The sequence below is a fragment of the Vulpes vulpes genome, chromosome 14, assembly GCF_048418805.1.
Source record: "Vulpes vulpes isolate BD-2025 chromosome 14, VulVul3, whole genome shotgun sequence".
NCBI classification, from domain to species: Eukaryota; Metazoa; Chordata; class Mammalia; order Carnivora; family Canidae; genus Vulpes; species Vulpes vulpes.
Window position 1 is genome coordinate 65,241,510 of NC_132793.1, and position 7,928 is coordinate 65,249,437.

The window sequence follows — 7,928 nt, forward strand, 5'->3', positions numbered from 1 at the left end:
ATGATTTTTGCTTTCACTTTTTTGTAATTTTTTTAAAGATGTATTTATTTATTTGAGAGAAGGAGGGGCAGACAGAGGGGGAGAGAGAAAACGGCAAGCAGACTCCCACTGAATGCAAACCCAAGGCAGAGCACAATCTCAGGACCTGAGATCACGACCAAAGCCAAAATCACAAGTCAGATGCTTAACTGACTAAGTTACACAGATGCCCCATATATTTTATAATTTTTTAAAAAATGTTCTTACCCCTTAAGGAAACATGGATGGAGAAATAATAATAGACAATGATAAAACCCAAAGTATGAAGAAATTATAAAATTCAAGTGTTAAAATATGATAAAATAGTTTTCAAAAAACTTTTAATTTCTTATAAAGTCCTAAGAGCTGGATAGTCCAATGTCTAATACCTTTAACATTATTTTTATAGGCTAATATATAGAGAAGTAACTATAAACCTATAGTCTATGGGGGAAAAGGTTAAATATTTTTAAAATATCTAAAGGGTTAAATTGAACCTCAGACAATAATCCACATTTAGGAATTTTTTTTAATTCCACCATCATAATTGTGTAATTGCTTATGTTAAAGTTTTTAAATAGGTGTTAGATGTTTGCATTTTTATTTTCATTTCTTTTCTCATTTAAATTATTAACATTATCATCATTGAGGGATTCCTCTCTTCTTTTTTTGGCAATATTTAAATACAAATCAAGAGAATGATTTATATTGTACATTCATTTTTCCACAAAGAATAGTTTTTAAATATTTAAAGAATAGTTATTAAATTCTCTGGAAATAGAAATGCTTATCTTCTTTAATTATATTACGATTTTATCAACAGATTATGAAACTTTTTATTTTAAAATATAAACAACCTTTGTTTTTTTCCCCAAATTTTATTGTCCATTATAAAATGGCAAATAGTCTCCAGAAAAAAATAGTAACAAAGCAAGGGGGGATTTGATTTAATAATTATGTTTGAGGTTATGAAAATATGGTATAAAGGTACTATACCAATGCAAGATGTTAATAACAGGGGAAATTAAGCAAGGGGTATACAGTGTAAGAGTATATGGGAACTGTATACTTGCCACTCAATTTTCCTGTAAATCTAAAACAACTCAAAAAATAGCCTATTAATTTTTTAAATGTACTGACAGATATTTCTGACACCTCTATTACAAAACCAAAAAAAATCTATAGCATTGAAATAATAAATAGTTGACATCTTCAAACACCAGCAAGTATTTTTGGAGGAAAATAAAACTTTCATGCCCTAAATAGATAATTTTCCAATCTCTAAAAAAATGCTATCTTACAGAAATGCACTTCCTGAAATGGTCTTTAGAGTTCCAATTAAAAATGAGTCTTTTAAATACACTCCTACTGGGGCACTTAGGTGGCTCAGTGGTTGAGCATCTGCCTTTGGCTAGGGTAGTGATCCCAGGGTCCTGGGATTCAGTCCCACATCGGGCTCCCAGTAGGGAGCCTGCTTTTCACTCTGCCTATGTCTCTGCCTTTCTCTATGTGTCTCTCTTGAATAAATAAATAAAATCACTCTTTAAAAAGTGATTTAAAAGTAAATCTTTAAAAGTAAATGAACAAACAAATAAATACACTCCTACTTTTGCCACATATCTGTGAGCAGTACATGGTGAAGACCTTCATCAGAGAGTTATATTTATTTTTATATACTTAGAAATTTACATTAATGCTGCATGTCAATTTCATGACACTGCATGTCAATCACTACATGACATTACTATAATTTCTCTACTATATAAATTCTATGATTATTTAAAAACTAGAAGCTGCCTAAAGCATTCTCTCAGACTGCATAGCCATTTTAAAACCTTATGAAGGAAGAACCAAGGAAGACAAAAATTAACATTACATTTGAACATGGATACAAAATTCCTTAATAAAATATTAACACACTGGTAGTTTATCCTAGCAATGAAAATATAGTTTCAATATAGGAAATCTAATGCAATATACTACATTATTAGCTCAGAAAAAGAAAAACATGATAATGTGATAATTATACAAAATAAGTGATGAAATTCAAAAGAAAACAGGATGCTTGCTACCACTACCACCACACATTATTGTTCTCGTTCCAGTCAATGCAGTAAAATAATACAAAGAATACATGTCACTATTTAAAGGGCATAAATTTAAACCATTATTTTTTAAATGCTAGCAGAATGTTCAGAAAGTAAAGTTAAAAATTTTAAATGTATAAGATAAATGTCTTACACGCACATACACATGGACTTTTGTGTAATAGCAATACCAACAGCAATTGGAAATTAGTAAATTCTATTCACAATAACAAAATAAGCAAAGCATGTAAAAAAAAATAACCAGTTGAGGGAATCTACCATATTCTTCTATGGGAAGAGTGAATATTATAAAGCTGACCCGTTATTCTGTGCATTCATGGTAGGCCACCTCTAATACCCTGACAACGCTCATTTCTGATATTTACGTCCTTGCCTAATGTCCTCCCTTGACTGTGGACTGGACCTCATTATTCATTCTATTGAACAGAAGATGGCAAACATGATGGGCTATCACTTCTGAGACTAGATTACAAAAGACAGGTTTCTACTTTGCTCACTCTCTCTCTCAACATGGCTGGTTCTGAGGGAAATCAGCAGTCATGTTGCAAATTGACTTACAGAGAAGCCCATGTGACAAGAAACTGAGGCAGCCTTTGGCCCACAGCAAAGAGAAAATAAGGTCCTCAGTCCAACAGTCCATGAAGAAGGATCCTGACAGCAGCCTGGAAGCAGATCCGACCCTAGTCTAGCCTGGAGATGACTACAGCCACAGCTATCACCTTAACTGCAGGTTTATAAAACACATTGAGGCAGAGACATCCAGAAAAGCCACGCCAGAACTCCTGACTCACAGAAACTCTGAGATTGTATTTTTTTAACTTAATAAAGTTAGTAGTGTTGTTGTTTAAGCTGCTAAATTTTGGAGTAATTTGTTATATAGCAATAGGTAAGTAATAAAGATTTCATTACAAATATAACATAACTGCTGAAGGAATTTTAAAATCTAATATTAAATTACCTGTAGAAAATGTCAAAGAATTATCATGATAACTGATAAAAAGGACAGTAGGGAAAGACTTTTTTCTTATCATATAGTCTAAAAGTACAACCATTAAAACAGGATATTTCTTGATTTAGGAATAGACAAGAATGGAATGAAAATAAAGTTGAAAAACAAAGGCTATTTATGTGGGGATAAAGGAAGCACTGTAAATCCGTAGAAATGATAGAGAATTCAAACAGCATCTGCAAAACAAATGAGTTTCCTCTTAGGCAAAAAAAAAAAAAAAAAAAAGACTAAAAAAGCCAACATCATTATAAAGCAAAAAATAACTCAAGGTAGATTAAAGTGCTAAAAGATTTCAAAAGAAAAGATATTTTTTTTAGTTAGTGAAAAAGTTCTTTCTAAATAAGACCAAAAGCTAAGACATAATGGAAAAAATTGACATATTTAATGACCTAAAAATTTAAACCTCCTTTGTGATTAAAGATACTATTAACAAAACCAGGGGACGAAACTGAGAGAAAATGTTTGGAAGATATGTAGTAAGAAATATATATACTAAAAATATACTCCAGAAAAGATTAAGAAAAGTACTGCAGAGAATATTTTAAAAAGCAATTCAAGGGACGCCTGGGTGGCTCAGGGGTTAAGCGTCAGCCTTCAGCCCAGGGATGACCCTGGAGTCCCGGGATCGGGTCCCACATCGGGCTCCCTGCATAGAGCCTGCTTTTCTCTCTGCCTGTGTCTCTGCCTCTCTCTCTCTCTCTCTCTCTCTCTCTCTCTGTGACTCTCATAATAAATAAATAAAATCTTTAAAAAAATTCAAATATAGATCTTTCTTGACTTATGCTGGGTTACCTCCAGATAAACTGACCCTAAATTAAAAATATCCTAAGTTGAAAATGCATTTAATTCATCTATTCCACATAACAGCATAGTTTACCCTCATGTACCTTAAATGTGCTCAGAACACTTATATTAGCCTACAGATGGGCAAAATCATCTAATACGAAGGCTATTTTATAATAAAGTGTTACTTATCTTCATGTAATTTCTTGACTACTATAATGAAAGTGAATATTAGAATGACAGTATGGGTACAAAATGGTTGTAAGGATATGGGTTGTTTACCCTCTTGCTCATGTGGCTGACTGGGAACTAAGGCTCCCTGCCACTACCCAGCATCATGGGACAATATCACAGAATCGCACTATCAATAGCCTGGGCAAAGATCAAATTTCAAAATGTAAAGTGAATGTGTATTGCTTTTGCACCACCATAAAGTCGAAAAATTATTAAGTCGAGCCATTATAAGTTCAGAGACCATCTGTACATATTTATATGTATGTCTGTACATTATATGTAGATTGTGTGTGTATTTATGTATATAGTTGACCCTTGTTATTCACAATTCTCTGAGAATTCCTCTGCTCCCTGAAATTTATTTGGAACTTCAAAATCAAAGCAAAGTAGGCTTTCACAGTCATTAGTGGAGATACCCAGAACTGTGAAAAATTTGAATCTCTCTATATGCACGTGCCCAGCTGAAGTCAAACAAGGCAATGTTCTTTCTGTCTTCTTGTTTGCGATCTCAGACAGCAATGGCCAGAGGAGGGAGATAACAGTGAGATAGAATCCAAGAAGCTCTGGCTTTAGGGCCTGTTGACCAGGGTTTGAATCTCACTGATGGCACCAGTTACCAGGGCAGCCTCAGGCAAGTCACTTTTGAACTTCGTGTTCTCTTTCATAAAAATAAAATAAAATAAAATAAAGAACCTACCAAAATGAGTTGTTTTTTCAAATTTAAGAGTATAATCTATGTGAGGTTATATATGTATCTGTGTGTATGTCTGTGTGTGTATTTCCACTAAGAGCCATGGTTCAGTATTTGCTAATTCAGTGTTTGCAGTGATTTTATAGAACATAACTACCAGGAATAACAAGAATTGACTGTGTGTGCATGTGTGTATATATAATAAACATGTAAAAATTTCAATCTCACTAGCAATAACAGAAATGCATGCTAAAACAATACAAACTTTTACTGGTAGAGTAACAAAAAATAAAGGTCAATACTATAAAGCTTTGGTGAAGATATAAAAGAAGTAGTACTCTTATTAACTGTTGAGGGCAAGGTTAAACACAAATACAGACTTCTTAGAGATAATTTGGCAATATTTAGGAAAACCAATCAATTACTTCAAAATCTACCTTACAGACATAAAGATTTCTTTAGATTTAAATAAAAAAATAAAGATCATCCAAATGTCTATCAGTAGAAAAATGGTTTAAAATACTTAGTCCTGGGATGCCTGGGTGGCTCAGCGATTTAGCACCTGCCTTCGGCCCAGGGCATGATCCTGGAGACCCAAGATCGAGTCCCACGTCGGGTTCCCTGCATGGAGAGCCTGCTTCTCTTTCTCTGCCTCTCTCTCTGCCTGTGTCTCTGCCTCTCTCTCTGTATATCTCATGAATAAATAAATAAAATATTTAAAAATAAATAAATAAAATAAAATAAAATAGTCCCATGAACACTCAAAAACAGTATGAAAAAGTATGGAAAGCAAAATGCAAATACACCAGGTACTGATGCACATTGTATTTAAAGTGAAATTTTTTTCAATTTTATGTGTACTATATATGTGCATACATATATGTAATGTGTACATCTTTCATGTACATGTGCACACACATACATTCAATATATAAGGAAATGTTCATATAAATATATAGAAAAAGATCCAGAAGAGCCCTCCAACTTGTTTCTAATAGTTACCTACAGGAGGATGCTGGAATCTTACTGCAGAAAGGTGGGGATGATGTCAAGGTTTTATTATTGTTTTTGTTGTTGTTTTTCACTTAATACTGTTATTCTTGGATATTTTTATTTCTTTAGAAAGAGCACACATCCTTGTATTATTTTTATTTATAATTTATTTTTTAAAGATTTATTTATTTATTCATTCATTCATGATAGACAGAGAGAGAGAGAGAGAGGCAGAGACACAGGCAGAGGAAGAAGCAGGCTCTACGCTGGGAGCCCAACGCAGAACTCGATCCCGGGACTCCAGGATCATGCCCTGGGCCAAAGGCAGGCACCAAACTGCTGAGCCACCCAGGGATCCCCTTTTTATTTATAATTTAAATTTTATTTGTCACTTATCATTAAAATTTTTAACCTAATTAAACATGTCCCAATTTTTAGTTTTACTTATAATTCCTAGCCAAGATTTCAAAAACAATTTTCTATCATTATTCCCATTGCCTATTTGGCACAAAATAGTCTGCATACATTTCAATGAAAGTGAATTGGTTTCCTTTTCTCTAGAAAGCAAACACTACAAAGATAAGACAAAAGCTAGTATGCACTAACCTGTACAATTTTTCTAAACAGACGTAATAGAATTTATTTCTCTCATGAAAACTTAGAGAATCTTCTTTCATTTTTTGAGAAATTTTGAGGCCTTAGGCAATTCTGTTCAAATTTAAGCAAAACTTACAGAACTGATATGGTTTACTCAGATGGTGTAAATTATATCATTAGAAACAGCATTGGCTTTATTTTTCCCTATGAAACACCATATAATACAGGGCAACAGGAAATATGTTCTTTTCCAACCCCCAAAGTAACTATTATGTGTGTCTACAAGATCATTTAATTTATTCTTAATGATTCGAATCTTTTCTTAGGGTCAAAGTCATCTTTTATATCAACTTGCTTTTACAAATTAATGTTTTGAAGGAAACAGTAAAAGTCAAGTTGCTCGGGAGTACATTAAATTATATGCTAGTTAATAGTGTTAGAGAGATGGCTTAAAAATAAATTGTCCATAATACCTTTTAATAAAGGCACCAAATGCGCTTTTTTATTCTGTGTTAAAAGCAGATGCCTATTTGGCACTGTTTGGAATCCCATTTGCCATGTATATTTTGATTAATATTATGCCGGGTAATCTGCTCTATGTGGTCTAGGTTCAGTAACCTCACTGTAAAATAATGAGCCTTCAAGAATAAAAAATATGCTCTCTATAAAGTTGCATATTCTGAGAAGCAGTGAACATATTCAAATGAAATGAAAAAATGAGGTTTTCACCCAGTAAATTTGCTCGAAGTGAAACTTACATTTCTCAATTTGTATTTAGCTGTCAGTCTGTGCACTAAAAACTGGACGAGCTATCACCCTTTTGCATATGTTTTCTATAAATACCTTTTCTTCTCTGCTTCAACTGCCATAGGACTCTACGGAAGTAGTGGTCTTAAGGGAGCTTACGGCACCGGGGATGCAGCCAATGGCAGTGAGTTCCCACACTAAGTGGCATCTTCAGAAAAGGATGAGCACTCATATTTTATGCAATATGTAACATGATTTACCCAGGGTTGTCAGAAGAGATGAATTTCAGCCAATGCAAGGTAATGAATAGTAATATCTGCTGCATATATTTGACTTATAACCCTTGGCGTTTCGAAACAAAATTCTCCTGAAGAATTCATTTTCTACGTCATAAACTTTTCTATTGTTTTTCCTGTTTGGGTTGTATTTGGCACCAGACTTCCCATGAAAGTATTTTTCAAAATTATAAATGAAGAACTATTTTTTACAATACTCACCTAAGATTTTCTTTCCAGGCAACACTTGAAATAGGAAAGTTAGTAGTGTAGAAAATGGCAGGTTTCATGAAGTCAAAACGTAGAGAAGAGAAAAAACCCAACCAGTTGTTTGTCCATTATTATGAGAAATTTGTTATTACAATTTAATGCTCTTTTCCCTCATGAAAGAGTATCTTTTAGAAACACAGAAAAATAATTTTGCTACATTTATTTTTACATATTCAGGATGAAATGTAAAGGCTCAGCTAGCA